The 21,353-nt window shown below is 47.1% G+C and overlaps 1 protein-coding gene across 1 annotated transcript in view; it reads right to left on the bottom strand.

Moving 5' to 3' along the window:
- PRKD2 (protein kinase D2) overlaps positions 1-21,353 on the bottom strand; it is a 704,913-nt gene that overhangs the window by 72,588 nt on the left and 610,972 nt on the right. The gene's annotated exons all lie outside the window — the stretch shown is intronic.

Here is a 21,353-nt window from a genome sequence, read left to right as displayed (position 1 = left end):
ATAATTGTCCAATATTTATTATTGTGTGGTAGGAGTAAAGAAAGTCTTAGATACATCACGCCACACCTACCTAGCTACAATTTCTGTACGCTGCCTACCCCAGTCTCTACCACCCCTTCAACTATGCGGTTCATGTGCTGCCCAATAAAGACATGCTGACTCCCATTACCTCAGGGATATCATCATTGAGGGGTTTTTGCTGTACCCATGAATAGCTTTTTTTATGCCACATATGTTGGTGACTTTCACCTTGGGTGACCATTTCCTAATAACAGCATGCATAGTATTCCCTGTCTATATATGTGATTAACAGTATTAACACGCCACACCCATAGCTCTTCACGTTTGCCTTACGGTTTAGCTGACAGTACCTTGATTGAGTTTAGGTAGACTTAAGTGTCAAGAACCATGTTCACTGAGTAGGGTGGCTTCTCAGAGACCTCCCACAGGGCTGGATCTGAAACTCCATCTTAATATTATGAGAAAGACCTAGCTTAGCCACAACTAGGCACCAGGGTGTCCATAAGGTTTACCCAACTTCCATTGTGGCAAACAGAGTAGGCAATACCAAACTCCCAGGCAAGGAGCAGAGAGGTTAAACCTTGTCCATAAGACACTGACAGCACACTATCATAGTCCAAATCTGTCTATCCAACTGGGCATATATAAATGTCAATGCAGGTTATAGATAAGTAATGGTAGAAAGTTTATTTTAGTGTCTTTTGTTTGTGAACCTCTGGCCCCACAAGGTTGTTTAGTTAAGGGTTAGAAATGCCCCAATGCCAAAGTTACTCTAATATCTATAATAGCGTCCAATGTTAGTGGTACAAAGTCGAAAGGTTTTACCTTGCGGTTATGAGAAATTGACAGCAAGCGCTCAAGATCTTAGTTTAAACATTCCAATATAAGCAGTGGCACAGACAAACTCTGACTTGGTGTTCACAGTTCTTGTAACCAAATCGTAGACTTGCATTCATGCAGGTTGACTTTGGAGCCACAGGAAATGATGCTGGTCCAGAAACTAGGTGACCAGTTGATGGTGTAACATTAAAATCCAGCTGTCCATTGGCTGACATTGTGGGAATGGTTAACGGGAGTGCAGACTTGTGCCATAGGTCAAGATCTTTGTGTTGTGGATAATTTACGTCATTTGGCTTCTGAATGTAATCCCTGAAAAAGGTTGTAAACTGCAGATCCCAGAAGTATTTCGCAGTCAGGGTATGATCTTGGTCAGATGGAGCAGCAGGGCTTTCCTCTTGGCCTTGTTTGGTAAGACAGCTTCTTTTAAGTGCTTCGGGACTCATATCCGAGATTGACATAGTACAGTTGCAGATTCCCATTGCGAATAAGGATATTGGGAGATGTGGATTCCACCTCAAAACCCAGACATCCTATTAGCAAACTAGCCACATCTTGCCCTCACTGCTCTTACCCAAGGCTTCCTGGGCAAGGTGTAACCGGACCACATATGCTCAAATTCACAACTCAAAAAGGGCTTCCACATCTCAAACCGGGCTTAAAAGTCAGGAGCACCACCTAACAAGCCATTTCCCAAGGAATAGGAAAAACTGCTTCCGGCTGCAATTATGTTTCAAAACACTGCACACAATATAACTGCTGCCACCTGTAGTGTAACTGCACATTTTATCTACTGTAGGCGGGGCATTTCATTCTGTGAGGCATATCTTGTCTCAAGGGCAGAACACACAGATTTGTGTTCCTAGTGAAGCCTTGGATTACTTTTCAATGAGGGAAATAGTTGGTGACCAGTTTAGGATTTTAGAGCAACCAGGCAAAAACTATCTTTAAGGATTTTGGTCCTGGGAAGTGGAGGCCAGTGAAGGGACTAAAGCAATGGAATGTGATCAGATTGAGTGTGTCTAATTAGAAGCCAACCACACCTATTTCGTTAAAGTATTGAATTCGAATGATAATTGAAGGTGGGGCCTGAGAGCGGCTTTCTAAGGTTGCTTGGTGTGGAGCGGTCACACAGATTTCTAATTTATGCCATTGGTGGTGGAGTGGGAATCAGTGTGAGACAAAGGGGGGTGGACAGATGCACCATGTTTACCCCCCCCCCCTGCTGACTCAGATTGTCCCAGATGTCATTGTAGATCGTCTGGGGGACACTGATGGCTCGTTCTTCCGCTGTTGGTTCTGGTGAAGGGGGCGCAGGAGTTGCAGGTTCAAGGATTCCACCGGTCAGATGCAGCTGCAAGTTAAAACCTCTGTTGATAAAGAAATGCAAGAAAAGCTGATGCAGGCCTCCTCAGGACACTTCACAGGTTGACGAAAGGAGAGTTCCAGCAACTGTTTCTGTACACAAGCAAAGACAGGCGTCCTTACAGTCGCAGTCACAGAAGCTGGACAGGATCCCTTGACGCTGAAATAAGGTGAGAAGGCAACTTGTGGCACAAACTGGCGACCACTGAAGTTCTTGACTTCAACGCGGTAACACAACAATTCTGGCGAGGTAGCCCACGAGAGAGCTGGTCAGTCCACCGGGCAGTGCAGGGAAACTTCAGAATGCCAGGATCCTTGAGAAGACGTCAAGACTAGTTGCTCCTAGTAGTCTAAGGGCTGACGCATGGCTCAGGATCTTGGGAGATCAGGTAGTCAAACAAGGCTTCACAGGAAGGGATCCTGGGACACTTTCAAATCTTCATCAGGCTTTTCATCTTTGAGGGATTCTTGGCTCCAACAATGATCTGAAGAAATAGCTGCAGAGGTCCTCTTCTTATCCACAATTCGAGCCCACCTATGGTAAGGATCTGCACCATTCAATCAGGGAAAACTACTGATTTCACATTTGCCCCACAGATGTTGAGTGGGACTAGGCAGCCCAACCTGCTTCCTAGCCCCCCCCTCAAAAAAAATAAACACACACACAAACACACACACACACACACACACACACACACACACACACACCCCCCCCCCTTGCAAAAGCAACAGCTTATCCCACGCAAGTGCATGACCTTATAAGGGACTTGTAGCCATATGCAGTGAATGTGCAACACTAAAAATAATGCAAAATGGTACAAAAATGTATCTGCTTTATCTGCTGCCATCAGCTTGTATTTAGGCACATGTACAAGTAACCAAAAATCCCAAGTATAAAAAGCTAGGGTGATACAAAAGTATCCCCTTTTCACTGTACTGGAAGGTGGTGTGTGCAATGTTAAAAAGTACAAAAATTCAAAAGGGAAACAGTTTCCCAGTACTGACAGTCTGAAGGACTGATCAGTTTCCCCATAACAATGACCACAAGTCAAGAGAAGTGAAGCAGATGGCTTCACTTCCCTTCAAAAAGTCATCACAGGTTTAAAAACAAAAGAATTGGGGGTTGTGAGGAATCTGAGGGCGTCTGCACTTCCTTCCCCAATATATCCTCCTCCCAGGTGGCCAAGGAAAGGCAGTCGCTATTGGGTCCTGACCCTGGGGGTGGATATGCGAAGGAGTATCATCTGGGTGAAGGAGACTTGGGGAGTGAGGTTGAGGCACTCTTAGGTGAGACATGGTTATCCCCCATTTCCCTTTCACCATCAGTCAAATGTCCCCCGACACTTTATATCCTGTTGTCAATACCTTCCCTACTTTACTTGTAAATCATTTTCTAAAGCACACCAGTTACAAACTGGGACGAGGAAGAGACCAACTAGAGAAACACAGCCTCTCTTTATTGATCGACACATACAAACACCAGTTAGGTACTGGGACGAGAAGGAGGCAACTAAGAGTAACACAGAACTCCCACACCAGCAATGAGCGGTCTGGTCTTTTTCTGACCAATCAGCCTGACGGGAAGTTTAAAAGCAGGAAGATTGAAGAACATGAAGTCAGCTGTGGAAGCAGGTCATGGGACGGCTGTGCGAGAGCAGACCTCTACGGAAAGACGCAGAGGAAAGTGCAGCTAAAGGAAGCTGGTGGCAGAGTACGGAAGAGGAACTGCTGTTAGCAGGAGAAGCTGCCAACAAAGGCCTGTACTGCGAGATAAGCATTGCTGGTGGAGCGAAGTCACAGAGAGCTGTAAGGAAGGCATGGTATCAAACAGTGAGAACAAACCCAAATGATCACAGTTCAAAGGTATTTATTGAACTTGGCTGGTTGAATGCCTATCTAAACCTAAAGCTAAGGATGGGAGCAAGCTACGACCATCAGACAATACGAACGCAGTCCGTCAACATAAAAGGGCCTATAGTGATAAACCTATTGCCAATCCTTACTAAATAAAGAATAGTGTGGGATTACAATATATGCAAAAGAAAAGTGTTCAAGAAATGATATTTCAGGATAGTTGAGCCGTTGGCTTCCCTTCCCCCACGTTTTCAGCAAGGGGCCAGGTGGCAAGTGGGGGCTTCCCTCACACGCTGGCTTCTTGGCCACGAGGTAACAGTTCAACACATAGGAATCGGGGCCTTCTGCCAAAGTCTCTCTCGCAATGACAGTCTCTTACTGCAGAGGGCCTGATGTAACAAACAAAACACAAAAGTTTCTTTCCTTTGTCAGGGTTTTGATATTCACAAAAGTTCCAGACTGGTCTCCCTCCTTCAGGCTCAGACCACAGACCCCCCTCGTCCACGTTCAGCCCCTTTTTCTATAAAGTTCACAATCAATTTGGTCTCCCTCATCTGGGCTTGGACCATGGATCCCCCCCTCCTTCTGGCTCAGACCCCTTTTACACAATGTTCACAATTTGGTCTCCCTCATTCGGGCTCGGACCACAGACACCCCTCGTTCAGCTCCGATCCTCTCGATATTCGAATCGAAGACTTTCAAATGTGCCGTGGCTTTTGCGTGAACCATTACAGGACCACATTTCGATTCCTTTACACAATTCTACTTCACATCAATACTCTACTTTCGTTTCTCTTGTCAGGATGCCATACAGAGACCTTCGATTGAGCACATTGACAGTGACCGACCACTGTAAACGGTATCATATCCTTCCTTTCAAGTTCAAACATTCACCAGCACTTTAGCTTAACTCGCATCTTAGATCACACGCATTTAACAATGTTTTACAATGTTGCCGCTTGAAACCTTGACTTCAACACTGACTGGTCTAGCCTCGCTCTCCCCAACTCAGCGGCTGTGTTGATCTCTGTTTCTTTGTTCTTGGAGCCAAGGACGATACCAAGGGTCTGCAGCTCCTCCCCATTTTCGTTAGTTACGCAGGAGGGTCCTCGATATCTTCAAAGGTTTCTTGAAGTAACGGCTTCCTGCTGAAAAGATCATGGGGTTTGCCTTTCTCATGAACCTCTCGTGCCTTGCCATCTTTCTCCTCTCGTTCAGCTATTGACTCGAAAACGCTGTACCTTTGTGATTTGCCTCACTCAGTGTGTGCTTTCGTGCTCCGCCTTTTGTCCCTGTGGGGAAACATAATGGAAGGTGTGAGTGATCGTCGATAATTGCCTGACCTTGCCTGGCCATGGCATTGGGACATGTCAGGTACACGGCTTGGGTGTGAGTCTATTTTCTCCCAGAGTGGGCAGCCTGTGTAAGAGTGTTCTTACAGGAAAGGGGGTGGGGGATGAGTTTCTAAATATCCAATCGGATAAAGGTGTATCAGGGAAAAGAGGGCTACCACGTCTCGCCATCCGGTGTCCCACTCCCCAAAGACTTCTTACCCAGGTGATTCTCCCACACTGGTCCACCCCCAACAATTGGATCCAAGAGTGATGGCCGTGTCTTGGCCACCTGGCTGACAGATCCCCCCGCTGACTTGTGGGTGAGACACCTTCTGGTTTCTCACAGAGCCGCTGCAGAGACTATGTGAGGAGCTGCACAAAAGAGTTTGTGGCAGCCGGAAGCCTTACGGAACACCGGAAGCACCGACCAGTGAGTCAGCCTAGAGAAAGGGACATCGGGATGGTAGGCGAGCATGTAAGACACAGAATCAGCACATCCATTTTTCTGATTACTCTTCAGAGGCCCGTATACTGGTTTGTAAGAAATCATTTTGATGAAAGCAAGTATACTGAATACTTCTTTAAAGGAAAGCAAACATTTTGATGAAAATGCGCATGTTGAATACAGATTTACATGAAAGCAAACACTTTGAACTTTTAATACTGATCTGAATGAACGCAAGTACGGTTGAAAACCGTTACGAATTAAAGTCAAAGGAACTGTGTAGATTAAGAGTAAAAGCATTGGCAAGAGTCATGAGAGTATGTGAAAGTGCAACAAGAGAATGGCGGCAAAAAAGTGGTATACAGTGGTTTTCCAGTGAAAAATAAATAATGAATTGTTTTTCGAATTGTTAGTAAAAAAGTATATATGGGGTGGGCTAAGGGATTAAAAAGGGTGGGGGTTGGGGAGGTAATACAGCTCGGAAAACAGGGGGCTTGGGGAGACCCCCCCCCCAAATTAAAAATGAGAAAAGAATGACATTTTTTTGTTATTTATTCGTTATAAAGACATGGAACCGAAAAAAGCAATGGTAAAGCATTATATAGATTTGAAATGGGGAAAAGTCAATGCACCACTGTAGAGATGAAACAACGGCAACATGCCTATGAAGAAGGGCAAGTAATGTGCGCTCATTGCGTGACCTATAAGGGGTGGACCATGTTGTCCAACAAATGCGCCTAGACCGAGTACACCCCTCTATTGAAAAGCCACTTAAGGCACTACAAAGAAGCTTGTAAATTGTTTTTAAAGGAAACCTTGTGCGATTTGAAAGCAAGTAGTTTAATTTAATTTGAGACTGGTGAAAGATAACCGAGATAGAATTGCTGGGAAGGATCCCTAGGAATAGTGGTTTATTGAAACTGTTGAAAGACTTGAAAGCTTGGGGAAAGGAATCCCCCTGCCCCTTTATGTACTGTGATCCATTTGAACCTTGGGGAAGGGAAACCTTTGGACAAAGAGCAGGATGAAGCTCAGAACTTTTTTGAGGCTGACATCCCTGCATATTGCATACAAATAGAAGTGAGGGCAAGTATAGGTTTTGGAAACAGACAGATATTTGCATCAGACTTCCTGACACAGACTATCTTTAGCTTTATTTAGGTAGAGAACTCCCACCTTAGTTTAGGGCAAAATAGGCCTTTTCCCAAACTTCTTTATTTTAATACAAGATTGTAGCCCAAACCTTCAGTGAGTTGTCTGTGTTTCATTCACTGTGCCTTCACAGGGTTCATAGGAACTATGGAAGGAAAGTTGCAAAAAGAGAAATGTTTCCTAAATATGCATCCATTGAATATCTGACAGATTTGTTGATGAGTGAAGGTGTGGAACCCAAAGGATAACCCAGTGGATACCACCACATTGGGGGGAAAGTTCCTGTGATCAATGAGAACTATTGCCCTTTCTTGGTCTTAGTGAGTGGAAGTATCAATTTGTTGAGAAGTTTGCAGACAAAATGAGAAATCTACAGAAGCTTAGCAAGAAGAGTGTGGTATACTTCTGGTCTGATGTGTGTAGTTTGAGATATTTTATAGATTTATTTGCTGTATATCACCCTACTATTGTAGAGGAGCAGCTGAATGCCTCTGCAGGAAGTCCCACCCCCTCCTTCCGGTATACGTTGGGAGCCTGAAATCTCAGGCACCAGCAGTTGTGACCATATCACAGCGAATATTTGAGAAAAGGTATCCACTGAGAAAATCATACCAGATGTATGCCCAAAGAGACCACAATCTGAGGGAGGAATATGAGAAAGAGCGAAAGAGGAGCTAGTGACGTCACAAGAGAGGAGAAGTGACGCACTGAAGAAGACCGGCTGAAGAGAATGTATGGACCTTATCGAAACTGATGACCAAGTTAAGAATCGAGTAAACTTTTATATGAGAAAAGAAGATTGCGCGTGTGTGATACACTGAAGAGAATGCAAACTATTCAATAACTGTACAGATGCAGAAACGCAAGTAGACTAAGTGATCTTAGAAGCTGGCTATACGTAGTGAATAGACTGCATACAGAAAATTGACATCAGTGTCACGAATTTAGTAAGCTCAGACCCACAGAGAAAGAAAGATTGAGAGCTGTGTCGCAGCAAGGAATTAGCTGAGATTGCAGACTTGAATGGTGAAGCCGTCTGGCCTGGTATCAAAGTTGAAGCAAGCCAAGGCCAGTTATCTATTCCCAAGGCAGTAAAACGTGAAAAGCTGAATCATTCCTTGTTAAAGTGCAAAGAAAGAACATCATGTGTGCCAGGTTTCATTCATTTAAGACATTTAATTACTACAAGATTGACCAAATTGTGGTCTCCTGTCATGTGAGCCAAGGATGAAAACGGGGGTGCGCATGCAGTTCCAGAACAATGATAGCACATGCTCACACTCCCTTATATTCCCAGAGATGAGAATACGCTGCAAGGCCAAGTTCAAAGACAATCTTCATGGCAGAAGGCATGGATGATGAGACGTTAGGCCAATTGGGTGGGGAGTCAAAGTCATGTTCACCTCCCAGCACCTGGGTAGGAGCTTACGTGCTGCTAAGTGAACTGGATGTTCAAGACTGGCAAAAGCGTGCCAACCAATTGTAGAGAGCCATATAACGAAGGGCCTTATAGTTTGAGACCCTATGGTATACTGTGTACTTAATAGTGTTGAAGAGACTTGCACGAGAGGGCACAAGTTGTCCACCTGACAGTAGAGACCCTATGACAACCCAAACCCTTATAGAAAGTATATTTAGATGTTTCATTTGAGCGTATTACAGACTGTCTTAGGTTTTTCTTTTTTGCCATGTAGTATGATGTGATTTATGACAATTTTTTAGTATAAAGGTGTTTTTTTATGAAATGTACGAGAAAAACATGTGCGACGTCCATAGATGACCTTTGTAACTCCCGGTTTTAGATAATTAATATTAAAACAGAAATACTTTGCCATCTTCATGAGTTGGTTTGATCATTTGGAGTCAGGGTTATTCTGCATCCCATACACTGCATAGGTGTTACCCAAAGGGCTCCAAAGCGCACTATCGAGTGTTTGGGCTTGGAAAGATCTGGTCTTCATGAGGTTTACATTGTGGGAAGAGATCAGGTGACTGTTGGTAAACTCCCTGTGACTTGAACTAAATAGTCATCTTGTCCCAACACACTGGATGCAATTTTAGATTGTTGTTCTTCTGACATCAGGGTCAGCATATACAGAAAAAAGCTAATGAGACGTATCTGTTTCATCATCCACATTCATTCTAATAGAAATCCCGTTTGAAAAAAACCTATGGACATAACATTGCCAACAACTATTCCCTAAATATTCCATCCGGAAATGCATTGAGTTTGCCAAACCCAACAATTTTGTAATACGTGGGGGGTTCTTATTACTAGAAAGAAAGAAAACTGGAATTATGCCACTTATAGGAAGTAAACAATGTTTAAGGTGTTAAAAATATTATTCTCTTTCTTGGGTGGAGTATTTTGTTTAATGCATACAGAAGGTGCAAAACTGAACGAAAAAACAAATACATTATGAGATCGACATCCACATTGCACAAAATCACAGTATTGCATTCTGCCACATAACATGCAGTTGTTGCCATACAGGTGTGGGGGGGGGGGCGGGCACTAGATTACTTGCTTGCTTCCTATACTCAATACAAGCAGGAAACCACCCATTCCAGTACCTTAGTCCCTTGACTACACACTTTTTTTAGGCAGTGCAGGTTACCAAAAATGTGAGATGATTGACCATTTGAGCTTTAACTTAAGAATTGTGAGTGCTCTAAAACAGCCAAATATGGCGATCTGGTCTTACATTCTATAACTTAGCTTTGTCTATAAGTACAGGGTAAGACTCAAACGACATGACTTTTCCCCACTGTTAGGCAAAGTGTCTATGCAGTTCCCTTTGGGACCACTACACACAACTAGGACTACAGACGAAAGCAAACCAACCTTTGGTATAAGTCTGTACTACACAGTTTTGGTAGCGGAGCTGAGCAGCCAGGCTTATCTCAAGAGGGGAATGTGAGCAGTAATTATGTTACACAGAGGTCAACAATCACAAGTGTTCAAATAAACTCTTACACTCAATGTTTCTTTTAATTTATTTATCTGTCAGTTCTAAAACATTCATAAGAAGGAGGCAATATAATCACACACACATATACTTCAATACTATTTCAGAATACTTTTCAAGAGGAGTAAAAGGCAAAGATTATTAGAACATGAAAGGTTACAATTATTCTTAGACAGTGCAAATACTTTGAGTTCACCAGAAGAGTCAGTTCAATTCAATAGGCTAGGCCAAATGCAATGGGCTAAAGTCTTAGATAGGATAAAGCGGTTCTGGTGAGTAATAAAACGGTTCTGGTAAGAAAACGGTAAAGTCTCTGCAAAAGTTCTCAGAAGTAGTTTGTAAAAAGAAGAATCATATGTTGGGTCACAAGCTGATTAGGCCTGCGAGTTGCAAAAGTTTCAAGCACTTTCACCACGAGAGGCAAGAACTCTCAGTCTTATTTCCACAGTACCTTACAATGAAGAAAAAGATGCAGCTGGTGACTTCTGTTCCTGGCAGTTCCTGCAGATTTCGCTGTTCCTGGGCCTCAGTCGTGGGAACAAGAGGGAGGACGTCGGGGGACTCCTGCACTGCACTGGGACTGGTCAAAAAGCTGGCACTTGGCAAATCTTAAATTTTGGTGGCTGTGAGTAAAGCACACAAACTTGTGTCCCTCTCCCTGGTTATTCGGATTCCTGCAGCACTCTGAGGAAAATGCACCCAGCTCCGAGATAGGTATCCAGGTGGTTTACTGTCGAGGTGATTGGTCCCACCAACTCAAAGGGAGAAGTAGTCCTTGTAATGGCTTCTCTGTCGAGGTGAACTTGGCGATTCGGACCTGCATCAGGGCTTCACCGGGCAAACCAATGGTCCAGGAGTTGCAGCAGCCATCCTCTTCAAGCTCGTCTTCGGTTCTTTCGTTCCGGTGGTCGATTCTGCCTTCCAAACCAAGAGACTCGCCTTTTATTCAGTTCTCTCCAATTCATTCCAGCCTAGCTGTCACTCACCCAGAAGGGTGGCTGTCCTTGCTGGACAGTCAGCCAGCCAATCACCACACAGTGCATTTGGGTCTCCTAGGAGAAAGCACAGGGAGTTTTCGGCACCTCCCTCACTTCCTGCCCACCCAAGACACTCGGGCGCCAGAGGCTGTCTTCACTCCTGAAGCCTGCCAAAGGCGAATGAATAAAGGAGCCAAACTAGGTTTGGCGTGCAGAGGAAAATTCTAGAAGGACCTTTCCACAAACGGCGAAAAAAGAAGACCAGGACCTGTTTTTACAAAGGGGGCTCAGACGCCATCTTGAAAAACATGGCTCCCACAATTTAACGCTACCCGCGCTCATGGCCAGGACAAATTATGGTAGTTCACTGTAAAACCACTGCCACCAGCCAATCTAAGAGGAAAGAGTAGCATTTCACTGCTACATGAATATCTAGACATAGGGGATACTAAGTAATCCATCCAGAACTCTATAGGGTGTGCTGGGTCTAGGAATTTAAAAAGACTAGTAAAGTCAATTTCACTTTACTTACTCTGGGAAACAGTAGTTGATCCCAGAGAAGGTATTTAAACCTTGGGAATGCCTAAAAAGGTTTCCCTGTGCCACTGCATCTGAGGGTGCTGTGTGACACAAATGAAAAGATGATGCCTATGGAGTTGGTTAGACTCCATAACCAAAAGAAACACAAGAGTAAAACACATTTCAAAACACATGAGAGTGGGCAAAGTTGCTGGGGGTCTCTAAGGTGAAGGGCATTAGCGCATTTATGAGAATTCTCCCTAACACTTGTGCCCCCCAGACTAAGGGACAGCAGGGTTTAATCCACCCCTGGATTAATCTCCTTAACTCCATTTGGTCATACATTCTGGAAAGACCATCAGCATTTTGGTGATTACACCCAGACCTGTGTTCAATGGTAAAATCAAACCCCTGTAGGCTGATTGACCATCTTAATAATTTTGGATTTTCCCCCTTCATCTGCATTAACCATCTCAAGGATTGGTGGTCTGTCTGAATCACAAAAGTAGATCAGTACAAGTATGGTCTAAACTTCTTCAGAGACCACACAATGGCAAAACACTCATGTTCTATGGTTGCCCATCTTGTCTCAGGTTTCTTCAGCTTCCTGAATTGATTGGCTGTTCCCTACCTTTCTCATCCAGCTGACTCAGAACTGCACCTATACCTGTATTGGAAACATATGTCTGTCTGCACAATGAAGGTTTGGCTATAGTCAGGAGCTCTGAAGACTGGAGCTTGACAAAGGGCTTTCTTAAGTCCTTAAAATGCCTCTATGAAGTTCCTATAATAACCAGTGAGACCTAAAAAGGCTCTCACTTGGGTTTGGTTTGAGTATTAGGGGTGGCCCATTCTTGTACACCTTGTACTTTGCTAGGCAATGGCCTTATTTCACCTCCTCCTACCTCATGTCCAAGGTAGACCGCTTTAATGAGAATTCTCCCTAACAACCATCCTTTCTTTCAACACTGCCTGGTCTCCCCAGTACCAGCCATGCCCTCTCTAGTAGTGAGCGGGTGTTAGGGAGGATTTTAATTTTAGTGCTCAATTCCACGCACCACAAAGACCCCCAGCTCTTTTGCTGGACTTTAGGACTTTTTTGATGTTAACCCTGGAGCGAGTGAGCCCTTTTTCTCACTATCTCATATCTTTTGGCCTGATTTGGATTATATGTTTTTGGAGTCTGACAAACTCCATAGGCATCTACTTTTTTATGGTGACACAGCACTTTCAGGGCAGTGTCACCTTTTCTTGTGTGAACTACTGTTCCCAAGAATAGTAAATTGAAATTTACTTTACTTACCTTTTCTCTTTGTAGGTCCAGCAGACACCATCTTATGTGGAGTGCTAGGGGGTTACTTAGTAGCCCTTTTCCTACCTACTCATGTACAATTCTTTATGTTACCCTCATGACTTTAAATGGCTGGTGGCAGTGGTTTAATTTTCCTACCATTGTGCTTTTCTACCGGAGGCTGAATCCTCAGCTGCAGTATAGCCCCCATGGCTGACTATTTTGTCAAAATGGCCCGGTCTTCTTTTTTCGCCATTTTCTGTTTGTGAGGTCTTTCGTGGGTTTTACTCTACGCGGCAAGCCAGGTTGTAGCCCTTTGTTCATTTTGCCTTTGGCAAGCTTCAGTACTGATCCTTCCCTCTGGCTCCAGTTTGTCTGGAAGGGCAGAAAGTGAGTGATGTGCCCGAAACTCCCCTGTCCTTTGTCTTTAGGAATGCCTGAATGCACCCAATCCTGATTGGCTGGCTGGCTGTCCTTGCAGGACAGCCACCCTGCTGTTTGAGTAACAGCTAGGCTGTGCGTGAATGGGAGAAACCTGCCTAAAAGGTGAGGGTTATGGGACCGAAGACAGTCGACCACTGAGAAGAACAACCTGACGAAGAAACCGCAAACGAAGCTTGCTGCATCCTCCTGGACCGCTGAACTGCCCGGTGAAGCCCTGCTGCTGTGCTGAAACTCCTTTTTCGGATCGACAAGAGAAGCTCCGGAAGCGACAACTTCTTCCCTGCAGGAACCGAGTGCCAGGGATCGAGAAATCCATAGTCGAGTGCAACATCTGTGATCCGGCCAGAAGCTCCAGGAGTCTCTCCAGGACCCTCCAGAAACAGGACGACCAGAGCTCGAGTACCCTCACCGGAGTGAAGGAAGCCCAACCGGTATTCAAGATCTGCGGTGGTGCTATTTACTGAGCGCTGAAACCACAAAGTGCTGCTGAACCGGAAAGAAGCCGTAGCTGCCGCCGAACTCCGAATTGCTGTCGCAGGAGTCCCCAGACGTCCTCCCTCTTGTCCCCATGACTGAGGCTCAGGAACACAGGATCTGCATCACTGCAACCAGATGGAAGCCAGCTGGATCCTCTTATTCTAACCAAAAGTTACTGTTCTGACTTGGGGTACTTACCTCAGTGTCAGTAGCTTGCTCTTCTCAATTGAGACTGCAGTGGCTGCTTTGCTAGAGTTGATTTCAGCTCTACCCTGCACAAGTGTAACAGCTTGTGACCCTACAGTGATCTTTTTCCAACAAACTATCTTACTTTGTGCAAGACTTTCACTATCTCAGAAGTGCCTCAGCTCCATAGACTTTGCTCCAGTAGACTTTGGCTGTCCTGGCTCCCTTCAGACTCTTCTAATCCATTTAACTTTGAGTCTTACTGTCCCTCATAGGTGATACATTGGTTTTTAAAGTAATATTGCTGGGAACGGTTTTTATCTAGATTTCATTGGAAGATCTGAAGTGCTTACATGCTCTGAGAACCTGTTTAACCTTTTTCCTTCCCTTAACCTTTCTGCAAACCTCAGAATCTACAGAGTGTACTAGTGATATTTAAATGCAATTACTGTCCTAGTTAAGTGAAGTCACCTCAGGTTGTAGGAAGTGTGTAAGAAGCATCTCTAAAGAGTAAGTGAATTCTGTGAAAGTATTTAAAGTGTATTTGATTGCTACATATATTGCCCTTTTTAAAGGATGCTTATTTAAAAACTATTGTTAAAAAATATTTATAACAAAAACCTTGAGTATGAGTGTTAGTTGGCCACTTGTATTGGTGAAAGTCATTGCTACAGCTCACATTTAACCCCTTTTTTAAAAAAAACTTTCTTTATTTGTCTTGACAACACACCAGAACAGACAAGGTGCCACATGGCACCAGCAATGAGTCAATGGAGTTAACAATATACATTATTAGCCACATATCATGCATCAGTTACGCTACACAGAACATGAGGCAGCAGGCTGGACATCAACAGTTTATATCAGAAAAAGAGCATCACTTTTGGGGAGCCCCTAGGCGGGGACAACAGAGTTCGTGGGTGAGGCCATGGCAGCCATATAGTCCCAAAACTTCCACCAAATGTCTATTGGCCTCGAGTGGGAGTGCTGCATTGCATTCCAAGATTCCTCAATATCGTGAACCCATGTGATTGACCTGAGCCACTGTGCATAGGTAGGGGCCCTAGGATGGAGCCAGCATAATAATATACAGCGGACCGCCAACAGCATGCCCAGGCCTGCAAGTTTCTTAGCGTCGCGGGGAAGCTTTGGGAGGTCATGAAATAGGCAGTGAAGTGGGGTGGGGGCTATGGTATAGTCCAGGATATCTGATAGTGTGGAGCAGACGTCTAACCAGAACTGGGTGAGACGAGCGCAGTGCCATAGCATATGAACGTAGGTAGCCCGATCCATGCCACAGCTGGGGCAGCTGTGAGGAACGGTGCTGAACATGCAATGTAGTCTTACTGGTGTATGATGGTATCTGAGTAGCACCTTGAATTGTAATAATTTAAATTTGGTGTTATAGGATACATTGTGGGTGCGGCCACACATACAGGACCATCTCTTGTCAGTGAGTTAAACTCCCAGATCCTCCTCCCACGCACGTTTCAACCCTGTAAAGGGGAGGGGGCGTCCTATTCTGCAGTAATGAGTACAGCTTCGACACTTTGCCCCTAAAGGAGAGGTAGGAGCAGAGCTCCGCCACTATTGGCTCATCTTGGGGTAAGGCAGGGAAATCAGGGAATTTGGATTTTAGATTCTTACGTAGTGAGGAGTATTGTAGCCATACTGAAGGCCGGCCTCTAAGAGGTGGGGGAAGATCCAGCCACTCAACAAAGTTCTCCCGTTCATAGGCATCACGGAGTGCCAGGAAGCCGGCATCCGCCCAGTGTGATACGACTGATTGCGGGATATGTGGAACATCGGGGAGAAAGTTCCAGAACGGCAGGTCACCGTGAAACGGATGAGGCGTGCCAACCATTGCCCAGAGTTTGGACAACGCCAGGGATGTGGCAGCAACCGGGTCTGCGGAGTCTGGCTCAGAGGGTGCTGGTTTGAGAATCAGGGAGCCTATCACACGGTCAGAAACCGCTAGTTTTTCCAGCCGAACATGTGGGGGGCGGGGGGGATCAGTAGTATTAAACCAGTATGACGCAAACTGCGATTGGGCTACTATCCAGTATCTGGTGAAATCAGGAGCGTTGAACCCACCCAGTTCTTTGGGGGTGGTCAATGTGGAGAGTTTAAGGCGAACAGCTCCCGAATGCCATAGAAAGGTGTTGGTTATCTGAGGCAGCTTTTTGAAAAAAACATCCCCAGGCCACACAGGGAGGTTGGTAAAACGATACAGGAGTTGCGGTAATACCACCATTTTAAGGATTCCAATCCTGCTTGCTAGTGAAATGGGGAACTTGGACCAGCTGGAAGCCTTCACCGGAAGGCTAGGTAAATAAGTCTGATAATTGTCCTCGCGGAGCTTGGCCACGTGGCGGGAAACCACCACCCCAGGTAGGTGATACTGGATGGCGACCAGTTGAAGCCATATAAGTCTGCGGGAGGTTGTGTGGAATCTGTTAGTGGGAATAAAGTGGACTTGGAACAATTTATTTTCAGGCCAGATATGTCCCCAAAACGAGCCACATCCACTAACATGGGGGCGAGATTAGAGTTGGGAGACCGGATATAGAGAAGAGCGTCATCCGCATATAGGGAAATCACATCGGATTGGCCAGTCGTGCGTAGGCCCCTATGCGAGTGGGATTGGCGTACCATGTCCGCAAAGGGTTCCATTGCAATGGCGAATATGAGGGGGGAGAAGGGGCAACCCTGTTGTGTGCCTCTGGATATCTGAAAGGGGGCAGAGCATCTGTCCTCAGTTCGAACCCTGGCCGACGGGGCAGTGTAGAGTAACCCGACCCACGCACGGAAATTGGGGCCGAACCCGCACCTCAAGGACTCGCCATAGATACCTCCACGAGACTGAGTCGAAGGCCTTCTGCATGTCTAGGGTGGCTGCAACCGCCTGCGTGGTGGGACGGATTCTGCTAATTACATTGAAGAGTCTCCTCAAATTCAGGGATGTAGATCTACCCGGGACAAATCCCGCCTGGTCGGGGTGAATAATGTGCGGCATATGTGGGGCTAGGCGGTTGGCCAGCAGTTTAGCATATATTTTAACATCGCTGTTAATCCGAGACAGCGGTCGATATGAGCCACACTGAGTTGGGGGCTTACCCGGCTTAAGGAGCACTGTTATCAGCGCTTCACGGAGAGATGGAGGAAGAATACCCTTTTCACACGATTCCTCTCACAGGGCCAATAGCTGCGGGATCAGGATCAACTTATATCGTTTATAAAAATCCATGGGGAGCCCGTCGGGGCCAGGGGCCTTCCCCGATGCCAACGATGCAATGGCCTCATCAAGCTCATCAGAAGTAAACGGTCTCTCCAGGAGTAGGCTGGTTTCGGTGGACAGCACTCAGAGGGGGAGGGCCTCCAAGTAGGAATCAATTTCCGCGGCTTGGGGACCATCGGGGGCAGAGTACAAGGAGGTATAGAATAACAAACAGGGAGTTGATGTCCTGGTGGGAGGTGGCGAGCGAGCCATCGGGTCTCACTATCGCAGGGATATGGGGGGCACCGAACTCCCGGCGCAACAGCCCGACTAGCAAGCGACCCGGGCGTTCGCCCTCACCGTATTTCCTCACCGCCTGGGGGGAGTCTAGGAATGTAACCTCACGCTGGGCAAGGTCACGAAACCTGTCCAGCTCGGAACCCAGCGCAGCCAGAGTAGCTGGGGAATGGTCGTGAGCATATTGGGATTCAAGGATAGCCAGGTCCGTTTCACTGGCCGCGATGTCTGAGTGGATTCCCTTAAGGATGCCGCAGCACTTGGATATGGCCATCCCCTTCACGTACGCTTTGAACGACTCCCACAGGACAGCATGCAATGTTACCAAACCTGCATTAATCTCAAAAAATTCCTCAATGGAGGATTCGAGTTCGGTTGCGAAGGCCTGGTCGAGAAGCGCGTATGGTCCTAACCTCCACAGCCTAGCTTTTTCGGCATCAGGACCCCAGTTTAGGGATATGAGTACCGGCGAATGGTCCGAGATCGTCCTAGGAAGGATAGCCAAGTGGGACACGGATCTGACCAATGTGTCCGTTATTAGCCATCTGTCTATCCTGGAGTGGGAATCGTGGACCGAAGAGTAGAAGAAGAACGTGTGGGAATCAGGGTTCATTAGACGCCATACATCCACAATTGCCAGCCGAGGGAGGGATGTAAGGATAGTGTAGGCTGCCTTGGAGAGCTGGTGAGGTCTGGTGCCCGACCTATCTAGGGTGACATATAGTATGGTATTGAAATCGCCCCCCCATAATATCGGGAGTAGGGGGTAACTTTCGAGGAGGGCAGCTAGGTGCAGGTAAAATTCAGGGTCGTCGATATTAGGACCATATATATTCAGGATGGCTATCTCTTGGTGGAGCAATCTGCCAGCAATGAACACGTATCTGCCCAGAGGATCGATATGCCAGTGGTGGCATGTGAAGTTCAGGCTATTGTGTATCAGAGTGAGGGTGCCACGGCTTTGCGTTGAATAATTAGTATAGTACCTCTGGGGTCCCCATTGCCTAGCAAACCGCTCGCACTGCTACGATCGAGCATGGGTTTCCTGTAAGCATAGAATCTTCACCCCATGACGTTCAGCATGTAGCTGTACCCGTCTCATCTCTGTGATTTTCCCAACCCCCGAATATACCAGCTCATGAAGGTCACATCAGTGTTAGCCAAACTCGCGCGAGTACTGCTTGTATTCCTGCCACGGGAGCGCCAACCACAGGGAGCAAGTGGATCCTGCGGTGTGCGGGGCCCCGTCAGTGTACTCAAAAAACATTGCCACAGTGCATGGGGCGCCTCTAGTGGTCGTCAAGACTTTTTTAACTATAACATACCCACCCCCTCCCACTACCCACATCCCTCCCCAATCGGAAGGACGAGACCCAAATAAAGCCACATCAACCAAGAAATTCTAGGCATCTATGCCTGGGGCACTGTTAACTGCCCGGCAGTGGCGCACCGGACTGGGGAGTGCATGAGGAGAGTATGCAATCTAATATTATTAACCATAGCATACGAGGCATAAACAGGTAGCAGAGGTAGTCATGGCACGTGGGGAATAAAACAAGTGAGCAGGAGGGAAATGGCCATGAGTCCCAATACACCATCTAGGGAGGGAAATATGGAGTCCGAGTGATAAGGGCGGGAAAGGAGTCCGAGGACCCACTCTCGGGGACATAGCAGTAACTATAGAGTAGTCCCCAAGACGGGGTCTTGCCGGGGAGTAATGCCTCTAGAAACAGTGAGTCAGCGTGGCACAAAGGGCCACAATTGCATAGGATAAAAGGAACAACGTGAACAAACCAGCAACCAATTAACTTCAACGATGGGGTGCCATCATAAGGGGAGAAGCCCGCAGGGGCTCCCCACTCGTCCTAGGCACGGCAATATGCAGATTAGATATACATTCCAGCTTGGGAATAAGCGGCTCAGCCCGGGAAGTGTTCGTCGATAAATTTGGAAGCTTCCTGAGGAATGGTGAAGAAAAAAGTTTGATTACAGTGTTCGACTCTCAACTTTGCGGGGAAAAGCATAGAGTATTTAACTCCTAAGTCCCGGAGTCTCCTCTTCACAGCTAGAAAGGCTTTCCGCTCTTGCTGCACCGCTACGGAAAAGTCCGGATATAGATGTATCCTCGCCCCCCCGAGGAGCAGCTCCCCCTTAACTCTGGCCGCCCATAAGAGGGCATCCAGATCACGAAAATTCAGGATCCTGGCAATGATGGGGCGGGGTGGTGCGCCAGGTCTGGGTTTCACGGTTAGGGAGCGGTGTGCCCTCTCTACCGCAAATTGAGCCGAAAGTTGGGGGCGATCCAGCAGTGTTAATAGAGTTTGTTCCACATATTCCTCCATGGGCTCACCAATGTCGTCCTCAGGTACGCCAACAATGCAGAGGTTATTTAGCCTGGAGCAGGACTCAAGATCATCCTTCTCCACCGCCAGGACCCGACTGGTGAAAGTGGTAACCGCCACGCGGAGGGAGCCCAGGTCATCCTCAGTGGTACCAACCCTTGTTTCGATTTCAGCGACCCGGCTATCTGTTCTCTCGATATGAGCCTTTATCGATGAGATGGTACCATTCATATCATCTAATCTGGTATGAAGCGTGGCCGCACATGTACTCAAGCATTTTTTGCGAGTCATCTGGGGATGAGGATGACGAGGCGGTGGGCGATTCTTCTGGCGGGTCGGTCGGCAGTCTGGAGGGCATCTTAGCGAACATATTCAGCGAGCTTTGCTTCCTCCCGGCTCCCGCTCCCTTGGTCATGGTGGCAATTAGAGATCACTTCACCAGCGCCCCGAATGTGTCGGCTGTCGGGTTTGGCAGGTTCTCCTTTGGATGCTGCTAAGGATGAACCCCTCCGAGGAGGGAAGGGCCACCGAAGGCCCGTTCCGTCGAACACAGTTATTCCGTGCTGGTGCGCGAGGGTAAGGCCGGTGCAGCGATGGCGCCGGTTCGGCCACAGTCCGGCCAGGGGGGGAGCCAATGGTGAAGGCCACTCAACCCTCATCTCCGCCTACCTGGCGTCCAGCCCGCAGAGGAGTGGCAGGCTTGAAGAAGCTGTGTGGGTGGGCGCAGGGCCGCAGACAGCAGGCCAGCAGTGTCGGCAATCTCTCAGCAAAGGTGTCGCTGGCGTCCCCGGATGTCGCATCCGCAGTAGGTATGGCAGTAGGTATGGCGGGCCAACAGGGCGAGGCAGCCGTCGGGGAACCAGGGAGAAAGAAGCCCGGTCACGCAGGCCCCTCACCGCAGCAGGCCGCAAAGCCACGCCGCGCCCTCAAGCGGCCGGGCGGGCCGTGGTCCACGGGCGTCAGACGGGTTATCCAACAGAAGGAGTCCCAGCAGGGACCAGGTGGCCACAGCTCGGCGCCGAGGGCGCGGTTCTCCACGAAACTTTCCCGGGGCACAGAAAATAGGATTATAGAGATGCACCGTCGATTTCAAGCGGATGCAGTGGGGTCACGGGTCTGAACGCGAAGGTTCTTTGCTTTCCCCATCCGGAGCTCAACACCTAGGCGGCCATCTTGCTTCGGCGCAACAGCGCCCCCCACATTTAACCCCTTTGAGATAAGCGTGGCTGCTCAGTCACACTACCAACTTGTGTAGTAAAGGCCTATACCAATAGGTGTGTTACCTAATACCAAGAGGACAAGGGTTGTGTGGTCTGCCACATGATTAATACATAAATGTTTGCCTAACAGAGGGCAATTGAGACTACAAGGAGGTGGCATCAGCAGGGACTCCTCAGTTGTATGAAGGAAGGATATTATGGCCAGCTCATTAGTATGGCAGAGGAGACAAGTGTATTGATCGAGCAATGCAATGGTCATGTTTTGGGCAGATACCAGACACAAATTAACGCACACTGTGCCCCAAGGGTAATAAACATGCCAACTACCAGTTACGAATTTCATGCCCTCTGAGGAATATGGCGAATTCTGGTTGGACACTGTTTGTAGGGTGAGTTTTGCAGTTGC

Source organism: Ambystoma mexicanum, chromosome 2p (assembly GCF_040938575.1).
Source record: "Ambystoma mexicanum isolate Mex_15411 chromosome 2p, UKY_AmexF1_1, whole genome shotgun sequence".
In the NCBI taxonomy this organism is placed as follows: Eukaryota; Metazoa; Chordata; class Amphibia; order Caudata; family Ambystomatidae; genus Ambystoma; species Ambystoma mexicanum.
This window is presented reverse-complemented; position numbering and strand designations above follow the sequence as displayed.